Here is a 20,267-nt window from a genome sequence, read left to right as displayed (position 1 = left end):
TAAAACACCGTAGAGGCGATAACTTTTCTGCAGACAAGTCTTTAAGTGTGGACGAGGCTTTACGTGCAATTGTTCGTGGTTTGCTCATAAGGATATGAAGATGCCAAATAATGATCAATTCAAGGAGAGAAGCTGTATAAGGTGGTAGAATCATCGGTGAGGGATCCTCCTGATTCATTTGCTTTCATTAATAGAAAAAGAAGAATTTAATTTATTCATTTATTCCTACAGAAATATGTACAGTTATTATCAGGATAAAATCTTTGAAAAGATTGACCACTTTTACAACTAGCATAGTCAGTGCGAGTACTTAAATTCCAAGTATCTTATCTGGAAACCTCTACCTTGCCTCTACTTGGACACATTAAGTCTTGAACGTCCAAGTTTACTACTGGATCTCAGTCAACATGAAAACTAATCGGAATTTATAATACAGTCAGGGCAAAGACGGAAGTATAAAAGTATTGAAAAGTCTGTGAAAAAGAAGCTATATTACAGATCATCTCACTTACAGGCTTGTGTTGTGGGGAGCTTATGCAAACAATCAATTTATGAGAGCTTTCAATCAGCAAACACAAGCGATCCGCATTATTGCTCAGTTGAAATTTAGAGAGTCGTGCAAGGAAGCCTTATAACTAAAATAACTAAAACTAAAACTGAACTAAACTCTTCTTGAATTACAACTTGTACCTTTTACTTTAAATTACTTTTATTTATTTAATCATAACTACTTTTCCTTTATATTTCATAAAATAAGTGTCTCTGTTGAAAATGAACTACATGAACGAAAATTACGAATTGGTTAGCATTTTTAATGAAACTAAAATGTTATATATAATAGTAAAAATACAAAAATTATTTTTAAGTAGCCTATTGGTAAGCTTGACTTGTATGAAAAAATTTTAGCAAAGCCAAATTAATTTTACCGGGTTTATCATAGTTTCAGTTGGATGTTCGATCGAAAATTAACGTTCAATTTCATATATATATATATTGAAGGAGGATAAAAAACTGAAGCTAGTCCACTTTTATTCTGTGACTAATGGGCGAATATTTAGTGTATGTTGAGGAACCTATACCGTAAATGTGTCAGTGAAGCGATTATAAGGGCTCACATATACCCCATCATTTGTGTCGTCTCTTATATGTCACAATATTGCGATTAGGGGTTCACATACAACAGACACCACTCACCCCACCACACACGTGTCTGATCCTAGGCCACTCTGGCATCTATCTACACTCTTACTCACGTCAGTATCGATATAACAGTAATTTGTAAATTTGGGTTTTGTTCTATAAATACATCGAATTTAAATGGTTATTGACATTAAATATATATATATATATATATATATATATATATATATATATATATATTTGGGTTAATATTTTATTAGCGGAGTATGTATGTAATAGTTTCTCTGCACATTGAGTTCCAATATTGCCAACCTAAGACCGGAATTGGGATATTAATTAATTTTGGGACTAATTCAGTAACATAACTTTTCATTCGGTAGTCGAATAGAATCGAATAAAAGATATCGTTATGTTACCACCGGTAAATGGGTTTCTGAGGTTAACAAATAATAGGTTACGTAAAGACTAGCTATGTATTGTTTTAATATAGAATAAAGTATGACACCCAGTAGTTTAATTAACTGTTAAAAAGCTATTACGAAATTAGATACAATTTTACTGCTTTGTGTTGCTTTGCAGTTGGTTTAAAAGGTAGATGTCCTCCTGCTTATCTGCAAACATGAGAATACATGATGTAGAAAAATCGAGCGTAGTAAATATTTTGAATTTCTTTTCTATGACAATATCCTAATCCTAATAAAATTAAAAATGCGAGAGTGAATTCATTTGCTTTCACTCGTAAACTATTTAATCGATTGTACTTAAATTTTACATAACACTCTTAAAGTCTCTGGGATGAATATATGCCTATTCCTATTTCCAACATCCCTTCGAGCTACACCCCAGTGGTCTCTAAAATAGAGAAAATCCATCTTGGTCTCTAAGTTTGCGAAATATTAAATGAAAAGACTTGAAAGGATAATGGCCATAATCCTTTCGACAGATCTCCTTGGTCGTGGCAAAAAGGCGAAGTCAACAATGACGTCTGAAATAAAATTCACTCCAACCGGCAGTGGCTATACACGTGCAAAGCCTACTCAATTGCGTGCGAGACTGTGGGTAACTGCTAGTATATATTATACGACAAAATTATATAAATAAAATGATATATAAAAACTACTACACTATTAGAAATTGCATAATATGTTAAAAAAGTATAGTTAATCTCAAATTAACGAGGAAAGTAATTATGATTTCATACTTCATTCTAGTATCCGGTAAGGTGGTGCTTTTTTAGATACTTTACAATTTTACGGGCTCTAACTTCCGTGTGTTCTTATTTCTTAAAAAAAAAACCAAAGTACATAATCAAATCCTGTGTGTTAAAGATGGATGGATTTTGGAGTCCCGGCAATATATTAATTTGCTTTTCTTGTTATATTGTACAGTCACTGGACGGGAAATTCATTCTCAGCTATAGGATACTTAGCGTGGGAAAATGTCTCATAGGGAAGTTGGGAAGTAGATAAATAAACCAATGGAAGGAACTACGAAGGTCATCACCGACAAGGTCTGGAAAATGGCTCTTAATAAGGAGTCCCATGTGTAATGAGTAGTCATTGATAACAATTACATAAGAAAAAGATAAAGGCATTGTCATGTCTCTTGAACTGATTTCCCATCAAAGACCAGCTCACCGACCACCATCAAATTTCAACCCATGGAGTTCTAGGCATACTTTCAAGACATCATTAGGATGAACCCAGCTTTTACAAGTGAGTTGAAGGGGAAACAAAGATGAGAATTATACGAATGTCGAGTTCAGCTCCATTTCACCTTCCGCTTAGTGCAAGCGTCTGAAATTTCTGTCACATATTTTAGTCGTGGAATCTGGAGTCAACGTCCATATAAAGTGATAAAAAAACCTCGGTGACGAAGAAGCACAAAAGGAACTCCTTGCATCATTTCGCCATCAGAGACACCTAAACTACAAAAGATTTGATCTAGACGAAGAGTTGTTCTTATTGTATCATTAGGAGCACAACTAAGCAATGCACCACGATATTTCAGATACGATCCCAAATCACGATGGAGCAACCGAGTTTTCTACACATAACCCTAGCTATGGTGGGCATGTTTTATTAGTAGCGGTCATTAGTCAGACATTAGCGAGCACTTCTGCCTGTGCAACATCTGAGATGGGTATGATGATATGCAACTGGGGTAGATATTAATAAGCGACCAACACTCATTATTCGATTATTTTTATCGGTTCTATGTTTTTATCCGGAGGAATAATTCGATATTACAATTTTTTCAACTTACCATATGATTTGAACTTATTAGTAATTTTAATGTAAACAGTACACCGCAAGAAGTAAGTAATGTTTTTACTTTGAAAATGGCAATGAATATGAGGAATATAAGTGACGAGATTTGATTAGTGCCTTCAACATGTGGGGTTGGCTTCTGGTAACCCATGGGGAGAATTCGTACCTCCATTTCACAAAAGCGGTTACTCATTGATATCAAACTGAGCAAGTCATCAATATTCTAAGATTTCTTTGATATCTAAGTCTAGGCCATAGTTGGTTTTGTTGTTTTGTAATGTTAGTGTTAAATTTATGTTTTTAAAATTGTAATGTACGAGATAAATATTGTAACTGTAATTTATTATAACTCTTATTTAGTACAATTTTTACATATCGAAGTTGGATGATATATCGAATTGTTCGATAAAAACAACCGAACAACGATTGTAGGCCGCTTATTAAAGTCTCCCCGGCAGCTCAACTCGATATTCATATTAAATTAACCCTTTTTACCATAGCTGATGAGAATTGTCTTAGAATAATTATGTCCAGAGGTGCCAAGCACTGGCTGAACAACGTTTTTTCCATCCTCAGTGTTTGTAATCAAGGCGGATAGAGACCAAATATTTATAAGCACATGTCTATACTTTTAATAGTATACAAATTATAACCTCATAAACAAAGAATCTAGTCTGAAGCTACTACCTTACACCTAGTTGGATACATTAAGTTTTGAACATCCAAGTTTACTATGGGACGTCAATTGGATCTCAGTCGACATGATAATTGATTGAAATCTCCAATAATTTCAATCAATTAATTAATAAGCTAATTAATCAACTTATTAATAATTGTACTCATGCAATCAGGGCAAAGACGGAAGTATCAAAGTATCGAAAGGTCCGTGATAAAGAAGCCACATGGCAGATCGTCTCACTTACGTGTTGTGAGAAGCTTGTGTAAACAATCAATTAATGAGAGTTTTCAATCTGCAAACACAAGCGATCCGCATTATCGCTCTGTTGAAATTTAGAGAGACGTACAAGGAAGCCTTCAAACCGCCGTGGACACAGAACGGTGGTTTATGAACGCTTCACAGGCAGGGGTTCATTTCTTCAACAAATTACCAGATTCTATAATAAACGCTCCAACGGCCAAGGTGATAAAAGTTCGTTTGACGCTTTTTATTGTCACACACATTTTATAATGTAGACGAGCTTTTAGCATATGATTGGGAGACCACCAATTAAAAAGACTGACTGAATCCGTTGCCGGAAGTCGGAATCATTGGCGAATAAATGGATGTATGTAAATTTGCAGATTGTATGTTTGAATGAGATTTATTGTGGGGTGAATGAAAAAATGTTATCGAGTAAAGTAAAAAGTTAACTTTTGCCATGCATTGTAAAATGTTCTGGTAATAAAAATCTGATCTGATTTGATTTGATTTATCAGACTTGTCGATGATTGGTTGTTTCAGCCAATCACATTAAATCTCGCTCCCCTCCACTCACGTGAATTGTATGTTTTGGTTTTAGCTAGACTTATCGCGCGAGAGGCTTGAACAATTTCATTTCTCTATCTGTTTGCAATTTATCTCGAAAATGAAATGACCGAATATATATGACGAAAATGAAAATGAAATGAAATGAAATAGATTGAAAATTACATTGAGTTCAATGATAGTGCATGTCACTGCGCAGGTTTTAGCTGAGCGTTCGCGAACACTTTTATATTGGTCTTATGGTTAACCATGATGGCAGCGATGAAATGGCAGAATAAATAAATCGCAAGCAAACTTAGTACGAGCATATGAGATTTGAACATAGCAAATTTTCATTCAAAAAGTAAAAAAATAGAGAGAAAGGTCAATGGTAAATGTCGGTGACAAGATTTGAATACAGCGCACTTTTCCATTGTGGCACTCACTGGAACTTTTATTATTTAGACACTGTTATAAAACCTAACTGAATAAACAAAACTATGAATGTATTATGTGGCAAAATACCTCGAGGGAGATTTCATCCGTAGACTTTAATTTTAAATGAATGTGTTCTATGATGGTGGATGTCCAACCATAAAGTTTGGCTGAGCGTAATTTATTTGCCAATTTCTGTTCGGTATGCCTGCCTACCTGCAAGACATCTGGAAAATTAAATGAGTTTATAGATTTGAATTATTACGTGAAACCTTAGCGAAGATTGTAATGCGATTGTGTGGATCTTCCAAGTTTGGTTTTACATTTGTTAGGGTAAAGACTTCATAGCAAGGCCAAAGTATCTCTTTTAACCGTGATAAAAATTATACAAAACAAATATATGACTAGTGCGAACGTAAAAATTAAAAGTTATTTATATTACAGGCCACGAAAGCTAGTAAAAACAGTGAAAACGTAGAATATATAGCAAATAAAACATTTCATTTTGATGTTAGCTCCAGTTCCCCTTTCTTTTATTGCAGCGTCTGGTATCTGACACTGTCTCAGACTTGACTCCTGGAATCTGGAGTCATTTTTTTCTGAAGAGATCCATAGAAAGTCGACGACGAAGAAACTTGAATCGAAACAGTTACATCGTTTTGATATCAGATGGACATATAAATAGGTGAAGTGTATACCAATTATTGTGTACCTGATGAGACAATGAGACTACCATTTCACCTATTTATAGGTGTCTCTGATGTTGAAACGATGTAAAATGTTTCGTTTTTAGCTTCTTCGTCGTCGACTTTCTTTCGATCTCTTCGGACGAGCATGACTCTAGATTCCAGGAGTCAAGTCTGAGACAGCGTCAGATACCAGACGCTGCAATAAAAAAAGACGAACTGGAGCTAAACTCAAAATTCAATCAAATCAGCCCTCCTTACTATAGCTACGTGTCATGTAAAAAAAACGTCCGTTATATTTATTGTAAACAGGTCAAAATAAAAGTAATAATTATACTGAAGGTTAAAACATATTTGTAAGGACCATTGTAACAATAAATTACTTGTTTATAAGTTACGACTTAACACTGCATAGAATAATATAATATAGAATTCGATTAAAAGAATTGCTCCTATCCCAGGCTCCTTCAGCTGTATCTCGCGATTGTCTATGCATATTTAAAATGTGAGGGTCCCTCGTTCCATGTGGTATATTAATGGAATATAAACACCATATTATACCCGAGCTCGCCTCTCCGGTGGAACTCAATTTCATGCAACAAATACTTAATATACTTGCTTAATACTTAGTGTTAGTATTGTATATTGTGTTAGTTTACACTAATAAAACTGCATATATTACTCGCTTTGCAGCCATTTGATTTTAGCGTTACATCAACAATGCTAAACCACAAGTACTGTTACTACCTTTCTACATTTTCCTGTATTTATATTGGGTTTTCAAAAAAACAAATAAAAAAAAAAAATTAAAAAATAAATTTAGTACTTTATTGTCTGAATATTTAAAAAAGTATGCATTTTACGAGAAAAACTAAAACGTGCACAAAATATTAGTGCTTAAAAGGGTCTGAGGTTTAACATTGATCTTATAGGGTAATTCTCAAGGTCGTTTCATTACAGCTGACCCTAAGGCGATATTCCCTAAAAAAACTAAAGTGTATTTACAGAGAAAAACACAAATCACCCTTTCAGTGCTTCAAAATGTTAGAATGACAAGTGCAGACTGTAGGAGTACTCCTAAGGCATGTTTTAAGATAATGTAACCCCTCACAAGAGAGAACCTTGAGGAACCACTTCTCACGCAGAAGGGGTTCTCCCTCTTTCTGGAACCGGCACGTGGATACTGTTGACATGTATCACAATTTTTGTGCTTTGCGTTTCTTTGTCCGCAGTAAGTTCTGTCAGTCCGGAGGTTCTCTACAGCAGCATTCAAAGCAACGGCAATTGAACAAATTTGTATATTCTCATACTATAGGTACTGAATTACTATAGGTACCTTAGGATTTAGTAAAATTACAGCAAAATCCTACAGTTATGAACCTTAGGGGAAAAGTTTTAGGATTGTGGTATACAATTATTTATCAATCGCATTGAAAACTATGTAACTGTCTTTGTTAGCTCCTTTTTCTTGGAAGTCTGTATGTTATATTTTTATAATTTTTGCGCCTTACGTGAGGTATAAATAAATAAGGCTACGTAAAGGCTCAGGCCTAATAACATAAAAGAACTTACCCGTCATCAAAAATGATGTTGCCTATAATTTTAAGTGGAATTTACGTTACGTGCCAAATTTCAAGTCCATAGCGCTATTCCTTTTCAAAATACTCAACGGGAAACAGACATACCTACAGACATAATTTTGCCGGAACACTTAGTGATAGCTATTAAGATACAAGTTTATAGCCCAATCCATTCTCGAAATATTACTCTGAGTTTCAGGCTTTGCTAATGCTCAGCCAAATCCTGAGTGACATTCACCATCACCAAACTCCACATTCCTCAAACAGAATTGAAGCTTTATTAAAATTTCAACCTATAGGTCAGTTTGTTCTTGAGATGTGGTGCAGGCACACATCCAGGAATAAAAATTTTGCAGCTCCTCGAGTAATAGTTTCACTAACGCTCAACCAATAAATCTTCTCTATTTAAAGTTTGTTATTGACGATGGAAACTTTAAAAGGGTGGCAGGATTTCGGACATTTTCCATCGTTATATGTTAGAAAAGGTAATATAACACAACGTTATGAGGAATGATTTTTTTCGCTTGTGCTGGTATAACTTGTAATTGAGTACTTGAATTCTGGTACGCGTGACTTGTTCTCGGAACTTGCATCCTGTCTAGTCGCCTGGACTGGACTCCAAGCAGCTTTCGGTTATGTTTGAAAACCCTTCGGTTATGTTCTTTCCCTTCTTTCCGTTCTTTATTTGTGTATGTATTAATACTCTCCCTCATCTGACGAAGTGGATATATTCCGATCCTCGTAACATTGTGTAATACCTTTTGGAACATATAACGACGGCAAATGTCCGAAACCATGTTATCCTTTCGATAAATTTTGCTATTCCGTGTCTATGAGTCACTGGATGTACCGGTACCAGGTGATATCTTACCCCTGGAGTCAGTGCGTGCTCAGCAAAGGTGGAATCGATATCAAAACAACGTACCAACCCCCCAATCTGTCTACAGCATGACTTGTCAACGTTTATACAGCAGTACTAAACGGGTCATTATTAGTACTTAATCGCTGAGCTTCAACAGTATTTTCTAATTATACTGTCAAGAAAACCTTTTTGTAATATGTCACTTGCCATCTCCAGGACAACTTGAGTTACAGTTGTACAACATCCAAGTAATAAGTAGGTTACTGGGGGCTTTAAAACAACTAATCTAATCATTTTACAATTTTTACTGACCTATTAAACTTATAACTAAATTACATTATGGTGCTTTATAGAAGTACTCGTATACATCGTATCATATAAACCTTGTAATAAGTACGACGATGTAACGAAATTAGACACTTGATTTCAGTATATTTTTAATGGTCTATGAGCTGAGAATCAATATACAGTCGCACAAGCACATTTTTCTTTAAATCTATAGTGTTCTCCGAAGAAAGAGATCGATCGTCAACCACGCTAGTTTGGTAGAGGTCAAAAGGGACAATATAGGTCGAAAGAGATAAAAATATAAATGTTTTCATCTTAAATATATAAAAATGAAATTACGTGTGTTAGTCTTACTAAAACTTGACACCGACTGGAATGATTTGGATAAATTTGGTTTTGAAGTATTTGTAGAAGTCCAAGATAAGTTGGAAATGGGAGAAAAATTGGGAAATTTCTCAGAATATTTAATAATTCTGAAAAAAAATTATAATATTTATGACAAGTAATCCAAAGTTAAAGGACCTGTTAAAGTTGTTGACACTTCCAGTTGAAGTTCACTAAAGTGACAGAAACATTTCTTTTTAAACATTGCATTTAAATTTGAGACAATATTGAATAATTATACAGTGCTTTGATCAATATTGTTATACATTTTGCGAAGACAAAGTTACTATCTAATTTTTATTTTAGATTGCACCAGTGACGAATAAACCATCCAATGTATTGGAAATAATATTTAAATTGTATTCTAAAACGCAAATTGATGAATAAAGCTTTGAATTTTTTTTACATCAGGTAATCAAAGCTGGTTTTCTCCATTTAAAATTTTACGTTAGTTAAAGGAAAAGCAAATAGATTGCACACTCTTTGCCTTATGTCAGAAGCAGAATGAAAACGATTAAAGTAGATGCGTTTTGACTAAAATAGTCTTTTAAGACTTTACATATGCACATATTTTCTTGATCGAGGTAAAGATCAATATTACTTATAGCACCATCAACATCGCAGACCGCAAATAAATGTTTTCAAATCTAAGTTGGATTCCAAAACCCACATATGTGTTTATTTTCTTCTTAATTCTATTTAAGATTTCCTTCTGATTCCTAACGGACCATCCATGACAAAAGAATGGTAGTTACTTCAAAAAGTAGGTTTATAGGTGCAGTAATGATGTACCAAGTTTTATTGCTTTGCCTGTAATCGTTCGGAACTTATCAAGCTCGTCTTGGACTTTTTTTACACCCTCTGTGTTAGTTTAGTAGAATCGTGCAAGTATTCAGAACATATAGAGCTTATAGAAACATATAGAACATATTGAAAACTTTGCTTTACTTGTTTTTTTAACGGTACTTACTTTCTGAACGTGCCTGTTGCATGGTTTACTCAGTTCCGATATTTTTGAATGTACGTTGTTTTGTTACAGAGATCAACACTGAAATTCAATTATTGATTCCATAATAAAACGATATCTCAGGAATATAGGTAATAAAATGGGAGGCATGAAGGAGACGACGGATGATGGCTTTTATTTCCGGGTTGCAATCCCTCTCTCCGCAGCTTCCGCTCAGTTTATCCCCGCGTATATCATATTAATGGAGCCGTGGATGTCTTCTGAATGTCTAGAGGGAGCTGTTCAACTCCGTAATATGAGGGTACGAATAATGCGTCGCATGCCTCATACCAAATCAAACTCTAATGCTGTAGCATATACGTTGTTTTCATGCAGGATTGGAAACAATAAAATAACATAAATTTTCAGATATATATTAATTATATTGACAGTAAATATCATAATCCGTTTGCTTGTAGTATGCTAAGAAAATATATCTTCATTTACATTCCACGTCTGTTAGAAAATAAAAATTTGTTTTGCCTGTCACGGGCCTTTAAATGCAAATACTCGAGATCTAGTTATGTAGTCTATCTTCTATCACTAAATAGTGATAGAAGATATACCAAACTCAATAGTAATACGCTAACTCCAGTTTCATTTTAGACCCTCCCACGCGGTTTTAAAAACCGCCGAAATTGAGCATTGAATGGTAAAGGTGCAATGGGAAAGACGTTCTACAGATTTTCCCGTCTATACTTTGTGAGCATGATCCTCTTACGTTACCTACACTAGGAAATATCACGTGATGACAACCTTATTGGCACTGGCTCACGTAGATGAGAAGTACCTCCAAAAATTATTCAGCAGAGAGCTCCCTGCTAAAAAATAGTTTGATCTCTGCGCGAATCATTAAAAATGCCAAAAAGCATGTTGTAAGATCGTCCTTTCGTTTTTAGTACAAGGAATGTTTTCCTCTCTTAAAAATGACAAAAATAAACCCAATCTTTAAGAAACATTATATGCCTCTCGTAATTTTGCAAGCCCTGGGCAAGTATTTAAATTGTTTTTATAGGAATGCAACATTTTGCAATAAACACAAAACTTTTATTTCAGAAAGGGTATTTCGATCATATATACAGTTGTGAGTCTGGTCGAAATAATTGTGGAGCAGTTAGAATGTCGACATTACACATCAAGTATTTTTCTTGACTTATTTATGCATTTGAGTATGATTACATCATGAAATTGCATTTCAGGATATATGAGATGTGCTTATCCAATTGCTTAGTTCATTTTTTAGCCACAGCAGGATGCTGGTAATTTTTTTTGCTTCATGCGGTCCACGGGACAATACCATACAATGAAGTGTGAGTTTTGTAACACCCTGTATCATATAGTTTGACAATAATAACTATTATGTCTCTGGCGGACAGTTATAAGTGTGTTAAGTCAAGAAGAATATTATCTACTACCAGTTACATGCGGCATCACACGCAATTTTCAAAATCGAAGGCTTAGAGGTATCTTAGTGAAAGCATTATTATGTAATATGATGGAGCCCTGCAATTTTTTTAACATAAGTAGATATATCAGTTACATATTATTTCAATATCCATGGTTGAGAGATTCAAAACGTAAATATAATTTTGTATGGTTCTATTTTAGGTTTTTTAAATGAATAAATACATACATACATATAAGTCTCGAAAACGTAATTTGGTCCAAAAGTGTCAACTTCCGTCTGTTCAGGTTAATTTTCTATCTAAGGTATTTCAATTGCCATTGTTAGGTTTTACTTTTGCCTCAACTTTAGTTTGAAAAAATTACAATGTAAGTCCTGTTCTACAGTAGATGGTTTAATATTCTTGTCTAGTCTAAAGGAAAATTTACAATCTAAGATGGAAAGTTGTGAAAGCTACACTTAGTAATTAATACTGGACTAAAGAAATACTTTTTAAGGTAGTTATTGACTATTCACATCCAATGGAGGATGGTCTACAAAGAGTTGGGGGAAAATTTTAATGTAAGCATAGCTCAAGATGTACTTTAATTTAAAATTGTTAGACCATCCACCATTTTATTTTAAGAGCTAAGACAAGAATATTAAATCACTTACATTGTACATGTTTCAAATTTTAATCCAGTGTAATCTTGAAAGAACGAACCTTTACACGTCGGATTTGCGGTATTGTAATCTACTAATAGAGACCTTTAATTTGATGTACTACCCAACCTATAGATTCTTTAATTTAAGATTTTCTTCTGTCTCTTTGTGGATCATCTCCCTGACATGATAAAAAATGATAGTTACTTCAAAAAGTATATTTACAGGTGCTATAATGATGTAACATGTTGTATTGCTTTAGCTGTAATCGTACGGGAATTATCAAGCCCGTGCGGGACTTTTTTACACCCTGTATATTAGGATAAACAAAGCGGAAGGTATTAGTAGAGGAAATTCAAACCGGAAATAAAAGCCATAACCTATATTATTTATATGTACTCACATTTCTCAGAACAACATCTCAGTGAAAGAGATGGATTAAGCATCCAACTGTCTGTCTTTCATAATTTCTGGTTTGATAATTAATAAATTCCAAAGATCATAAAGACGTCATTCCAATAGATGGCCCCATTAGGAATTGGTCGAATGGCGAATGCTTAGGTTCGAAGCTCTTCATTTATGACTTTATTAAATTGGGGAAGTTGTAGGCCAGAGCTCTGCCCAAATCTTCTGTCAATTATGAACTTACGTTTGAGCGCAAATGCTACAGTTTCGACAGCCTGGGTGGCAACTACTCCTTCAGAATCCACTGCTTCCTTTCGGGATGGTGTGGCGTAACCCTTCCTTGTGTAAATCATGGTAAATATAATTGCATTCATCTCAAAAGTGTACTATACTCTTATTGTATTGAGTATCATTATTATTATTATTTCTTTAAATAATACAATACGAATGTTGAGTTCAGCTCCAGTTCACCTTCCTCTTACGTGCAGTGTGTGAAATCTGATTCTGTTGTAGACTTGACTCCTAAAACCTGGAGTCATGTTCATCTGAAGGGATCCAAACACAATCGGCGACGAAAAAAGAAGAAGCTCAAAACGAACCCACCGCATCGTTTCGACATCAGGGACAACCAGACCACAAAATGTAGTGCAATCTAGGTGAAGATTTATTCTCATTGTCTCATCAGGTGTACAACTGAGTGCAATCAGGTGTACAACTGAGTGCACTATGATGTTGACTGACACGATCTCAAAGTACGGGCTAAACTCTACATTCGAATCGAATCGGCCCTTCCCACCATAGCTGCTTTTCACCATAGAAGTAATACAATATTTAGAACATCGTGTGCTATACCTAATCTGTTATTGTCAGTTATTGAACATTTAAGGTTTTTATCGAATCAACCAACTGTTTAGGCTCAACCGAGCTACGTTATTTTATAGTTATTTTGTTATTATACTTGTACTTTATCATAGTATTTTTCAATAAATTGTTATGTTACGAACTTTCTAGTAAAACATACGGGGAATTAAATAAGCACTAGAAGGAAGAATGGACCTGTGAAGCGACTTTGGGTGTTCTCTAATCCACATATGAAAATGTTAAGTTCTACTAGAAATTAATGGCAAGGGTACGTTGAATACAACTACAGGATTTTCCACTTGTTACACGGTATGAATACCTGATACATGGGTGTGTTATTTTGATTGGGAGCTGAATCAAAGGCTTTACCGCCACAGTATCTGAGCTTTGGGCTGTATCAAAGTGGTCTGATTGGAACTGAATCCTCTCCAGTAACTAGTTCGATCGGTTTCACTTTATTTGTTCACTGCTTGTTAAACAACGCTCGTGCATGCAATTAGATCACGTATATTGCAATTTGCAATCCATTCTGATGGTTTATAAAATGAAGTGTGTCTTCAATTCCTTAGACATACTTATTGATTGTTTCTCTAAGGCAAAAATAAAAGTCAAAGGATGTCTTATTTTACCAGGCAAAGTTAGGGCTATGAAGCTCTCACTAACACTTAACCTGGGGACCAACGGCTTAAAGGTGACTTTCGAACCACCACCAATGGCCGGGCAGGCGGGCTGCTTGTAAGGACAAGATCACTCAGCAGTCACCCAACTATCTTGCGATAACCACCGTATCTTTTACACTGTAATGTTGGCACAAGTTTTAAAATAACATGGTTTTTCAAAAGTAGTAGGTACTATAGAACATAGAATGGTGCATAGACCTAATTAGTTTGGTAGAAGAGTAACCTTCGTAACGTTTTTGTGGGACCAGTACGGGGCACTTTCCACCGGGGTAGGAAGTAGACTATCGCGACACTCGAGCATGGATGAAGTTTTTATCAAGAATTGCTTACATTGGTGACTATTCAGATAAAAAATGGAAAGAGAAGATATCACAAAAAATTTCCCATTACGCTTGTCCGGCTTCAAGTGACCTGGAGGTGTGCTTCACAGCCCATGCACGCGGAGATCTGGTTACCTCCAGTGGTAGAAAATATGATTTTCCAATTCCTCCTGGCTCGAGTTCTTACGTAATGGCACATAAGCCAAAGTTTACCTCTTGAGACGAACAATAGAAGCAAACCTATGCAGTATACTTCTAGGTTATATCCAGCCCCATAGGTCACAGCAACTGCTGTGTTGTTTGCAGAAGTGGTGACAACGTGTGCTTGATATCTCAGGTGATAAATTGAGTTTTGGTGTTGAGAAGTTTGCGGAGATGGCCAAGTATTGATCTAGTTACAAAGCTGGCTAAGAAATATCAGTACAATGTGGACTATAACTTGGACTGATATTTGGTCATCATTAAGTACGAAGCCCTTGATGGATTCAGAGGTACCTTCTTGGCTGCTAAGGATAATTGTGACCAGGACTCTCTCGGACAGCTGCATGAGCTGTGCGGGGACTGGTATCTGCGGAATTCACCTACGTCTGGGTGTCGGGTGAATTCATAGAGGATCAGTATTGTGAATACCATCGTATAGTTCTAACCTTTAGTATTTTTATCCTTACTCTCCCCCCAATCCCATTATAATGTTGGAATACTCTGTGGACTACTTTCTTCCAATAGTTGACAAGTATAAAGATCGCTACGACCTTGGACGAGCAGCTGTTGTCAACCTCACCCTGCTCAAAAGGGACCCTATTAGTTACATGGGCAATTCAAACGTCACAACACCATTCCAAGGATGACGTTACCCAGGCGCAAACACCATGGCCGGACAAGTCAATTTTGGTGCCCTGGGGAAGTTTGCAACCCCCCCCCCCATTCTCTCTGTGAAACTAATTAAATAACATCCATCACACAAAGTCAGGTTAATTACCATATATAACTCAAGAACGGCTGTGTCGATTATATTGTTCTCTGATTTTTTGGATTCGTCTCCGCCCCGAATAGCAGAATAACTATTAAAATCGTTAAATTTCACAGAAAATATCATTTGGAAAGGAAAAAATATTTCTATACATTGCTTTATGACAGCACAACCATATTTTTAATCGATTAAACCACTAATTTTAGTTTGTTCCTATTATAGTCTTGAAAGCATAGAGTAAGCTTGATAGTAAGAACACTTCTTATTTCAACCTTTTTCTGCTACTATTAAACACAGAGAAAGAAAATATTCGGATAAGAAAATAAAATTTTTTAGCAAAAATGTACTTTTTACTGTGCATTTCAGCAAATATTAAGTATGATCCCGAAAGTTCCGACGCAGGGTAAACCAAAAGATACTTAAATGTTCAAAACCCGAATGTCGAATAAATTATAAGATACTTCTGACGTCCAAAAATTCATGGGAAAAAGGTTTGTAGATTATACGAGTGGTGAACAATTCCTACTTCTATTTTTACACCAAATTTACTCATAAGACGTTACCTTGTAAATATTGTATACACTATATCCGTTCAAAAAGTTTCTTATTCCGGTAATTTCCATTAATCAGCTGCTCGAATAATTAGTTTAATATAATTTATAGGCTCATTACAACACTAGTGAGGTAATGAAAGCCAAACATAACCTTACAAGTGAGGTAATTAAGGTCATTACGTGACTGATATGACTGGATGGATTTATCATTACGAGTTAGGTTAAAAAAAATTAGCACAATTTTCAGAATTCATGCATGTTTAGTATATTTATTGCTTTGCAAAAAAGAAGGAGCATTTCCAAACCAAGGGCGATACAAACCAAGACGCTGTGACGACCATAAAATACGCTAGAGTGACCATTGGTATCACATTATATACTTAATTTATGGGCTCCTGTCGAAATAGTCCAACACCCGTCCCTCCCTCTGCGAGTAGTTACGCCCCTGGCACCACCACGTGTGTCCGTCTGTCAACCCCCCAACCCACCATCACTCACCGCATAGCGAGGGGGTGAGAGTCAAAACATTTGGTGAGGCATAAAAAAAGTCTAGGAACATTCATTTCTGAACATTGTAGTAGAATTCCCACTGAAAACTGGAAATACTTTTATCTTCACTATGTATGTATGTATAACCAGCGTATTAAATCCCTGGTTTCGATCAGCTTTCAGTGTCCAAAAACACAATAGGGACCATTATTAACATGTTATGAGTGTTAATAACGGGGTATCAGAAAAATACTTAGTAAATGTCATAAAACACGGTTTTGAGTTACACAAATTTGTTACAGCTTGTTATTTATTTTGAAAACACGAAGAAAAATCATTGAGAATGAATATATTTCAAGAGAAGCCATTACAATTTCAATGGTGAAAGAGTGGAGATGATGCTGAAACCAACAACATGACAGAGTAAACAGTTATTATACATTTGGATACATTGGTAGCCAATAAATAAATGACCCTTATGCTATGTTAACATACCGACATATTTGTGCATTTTTTTAAACATACCGTCTACGGGAGTACTACAAACTTTTTTAAATATTACTATTGTTTTCTTCTTAACTCCAAATTATACTGGTTTAAAATTTTAATTGTGTTTTTAATTAGTAAAATAGAATTTCAGAATCCATGCTTTGGAATTTTTGTCATTGGTTCTAATTTTGATCAAAAGCAGCTTATATAAACTTATTAAAATTGATTTCAAACATCGACATGTGTTCACAGCCTAAAAATACGTAGAGATCTATGTTGGGATTTATGGGATTTAAATTTATTAAGTTATGCTGGGGAGTTTTTTCTCATCATGTCAGCGCTTCTCAACTAATAGTTTTCCTTTGCTAGCAGTTTATATTTCACATTTTTACTGCTCAATTACCTACTTACACTCTTTTCTTTATGTCGGTACCGTCATTGCTCCTTTCGGTTATTATAGCCCCATGCCTTAACCCTCTTAGTGCTGACTGTATTCACCTGTAGTGCTACACGTTTTTAAGGAGTTTTGCAAGTATATGTTCAAAGTAAACAATAAGTACATAAAAATCAACAGCATTGTAACACATAATGCATAGTTTTCTCAGCCTGAAGTACAGAATAAAATATTACAATTACAGTTACTTACGTTCCATATTGAAAAGTAATTAATTTTTTCTAAATACAAAATAATTTATAAATTCAAAATAACCTTTTTTGATAATTAGCAAACCATTAGCACTTAAGACTTTTTTTAGACTGAACATACTAAAAAATATCAAAAATAAAGATAAATGTATTACAACAAAAAATTATATATATATATATAAATTTTATATACTATATATAATATATTAAACTTTATATTATATAACTAAACAAAAACCTCAGTTTTTGCTGGCTGAAAAGCCTTAAAATTCTGGCAGTAAAACAATTACGTAAACAGATGGGTTTGAAGATAGAAGAAGTAAAGGCAGCATTTGGATAAACTAATACTGTATTTTGATAATTTATTACTCTATTAAAATACATTGATAATTGTCATCAATTATGGGCTTTATGACGTTTGCGGTAAACGCCGACTCAAACTCGCGTAGGGTTAAATTCGTTGCAGACCTCGCACAAATCGTATTATTAAAACAACCTAGCAGAGAGATCTTTGTTGAAAAACATATGGAAAAGAAGCAGTAGATAATACCTTTGTGCGTATCCTTTTGATATCTGGTGTACAGTCCGAGGCCGCCACTCTGTATCCTTTTAATTACCCCGTTGATCCCACAACCCCCTGGGCCGCGAGGAGCAAACAACAGCCACGTGCCTCGCTCCACGTCTTGAGGGCTCTCGACCGCTCTCGGGGTAGTTCTCGTGAGAGACCTCGTTACTGAGGGGCGTGAGAAAGGGGAGCTGTGGGAGAATGTCGCAATCAAGGGCAACGTACTTTCCTCGCAGGTAGGTTGCCTGCTGGTGAAATATACCTAAAGTCCTTTGTTTTAATTTTGTTATTGACGAAGGAAAGTTTGAAAGGATAACATGATCTCGGACATTTTCCATCGCTACATGTTACAATATGTATAACACAACGTTTTGAGTATTGGAATCTACCCTCATCGTCAGGTGGGGGAGGTAGATACAAAAATAAAGAACAGAAAGAAGAAAAGAAGGGAAAGAAAAGTGTTCAAACGTATTCGAAAACTACTTGGAGTCCAGCCTAAGCGTTGTTACTGCACATTATCTAGAGACGTGTAAAAGTCCATTTAATTAGTATTAGCTTGTTGAGCGAGTTACGTAACAATGACTCATTCGAAGGTACTTTTGTGTTATCCTGAGGCAACTCTGCCTTTGTTTGTTTTTTGTTACACGACGTTACGTAGGTTAAATTAGGTTATCGTAAATATGTTACTAGTAGTACCAAAGTTAACCTTTACGAGTGCTCAAGTGATCTGAGCTTGAATATAGTATCCTGAGGGATGTTTTTCTTGTTTCGACCAACTCTTCGACGTTAGATTACGTTGGAAAATCTGCCACGTGATCTAAGGTCGGGAAAGAACAGATCGTCAATGCCCCAGGCCATCAGTGCGGGCTTCAGTAGCGCCTCGGGCGCCAGGTAACAAAGAAAACTAACTCATTGGTCGAAATCTAGTTTCTCATTGATACATCGAGAGCATACCAAGTTGTTATTTGTCCATACGCAGTTTCGCGTTAAGGCCTAACCACAGGAGACACAGTAGTCTAGCCACTCCCAGAGTGGAAAGTCGGAGGTACACAGTGCAACTGCATGCTTTTGACGTCCATCTAGATTCCGGAGTTCCTAATATTAAAGATTCAAGATTCTTTATTTGTCTTTAAACATATATAAATTTTATTGACATCGTAAAAATGTTATTAATATTAGTATAACTAGCCAATACCAATTCCCCAATTCTGCATATACAGAATATAGTATGTTCAGTCTAAAAAAGTCTTAAGTCCTAATGGTTGCTAATTATCAAAAAGGTTATTTTGAATTTATAAATTATTTTGTATTTAGAAAAAATTAATTACTTTTTAATATGGAACGTAAGTAACTGTAAGTTGTAATATTTTATTCTGTACTTCAGGCTGAGAAAACTATGCATTGTGTGTTACAATGTTGTTGATTTTTATGTACTTATTGTTTACTTTGAACATATACATGTACTTGCAAAACTCCTTAAAAACGTGTAGGTATACAGGTGAATACAGTTTCAGCACTAAGAGGGTTAAGGAATGGGGCTATAATAACCGAAAGGATTTATGACGGTACCGACATAAAGAAAAGAATGTAAGTAGGTAATTGAGCACTAAAAATGTGAAATATAAACTGCTAGCAAAGGAAAACTATTATTTGAGAAGCGCTGACATGATGAGAAAAAACTCCCCAGCATAACTTAATAAATTTAAATCCCATAAATCCCAACATAGATCTCTACGTATTTTTAGGCTGCGAACACATGTCGATGTTTGAAATCAATTTTAATAAGTTTATACAAGCTGCTTTTGATCAAAATTAGAAGCAATGAAAAAATTCCAAAGCATGGATTCTGAAATTCTATTTTACTAATTAAAAACACAATTAAAGTTTTAAACCAGTATAATTTGGAGTTAGGAAGAAAACAATAGTACAAAATTGTTCAATAAGCCTATAAAAAGTAAATTATTAAAAACTAATGCACAACTACAATAAATAAGTTCATAATAACATAAACAAGTAAAATATATAAGAAGTAATAACAGAGAATAAAACAAATAACTCAATAAATTTGTAACGGTGGCCTCAAAATTGACACAGGACAAATGCTCAACAAAAGGCTTTGTCCAATG

General features: G+C 35.0%; 1 protein-coding gene across 1 annotated transcript in view; it reads right to left on the bottom strand.

Moving 5' to 3' along the window:
- The window catches only part of LOC124353661 (cilia- and flagella-associated protein 100-like), a 49,221-nt gene extending 30,951 nt beyond the window's left edge, over nucleotides 1-18,270 (bottom strand). Inside the window, exon 1 of the mRNA XM_046803610.1 lies at nucleotides 18,127-18,270. The gene's annotated coding sequence lies outside the window, so the exon portion shown is untranslated. The remainder of the gene's footprint in view (nucleotides 1-18,126) is intronic.
- Between the last annotated feature and the right edge of the window lie 1,997 nt (nucleotides 18,271-20,267).

The sequence above is a fragment of the Homalodisca vitripennis genome, chromosome 2 (assembly GCF_021130785.1).
Source record: "Homalodisca vitripennis isolate AUS2020 chromosome 2, UT_GWSS_2.1, whole genome shotgun sequence".
Taxonomy (NCBI): Eukaryota; Metazoa; Arthropoda; class Insecta; order Hemiptera; family Cicadellidae; genus Homalodisca; species Homalodisca vitripennis.
The sequence above is the reverse complement of the archived record's forward strand: the minus strand, read 5'-3'. Positions and strand labels throughout refer to the sequence as shown.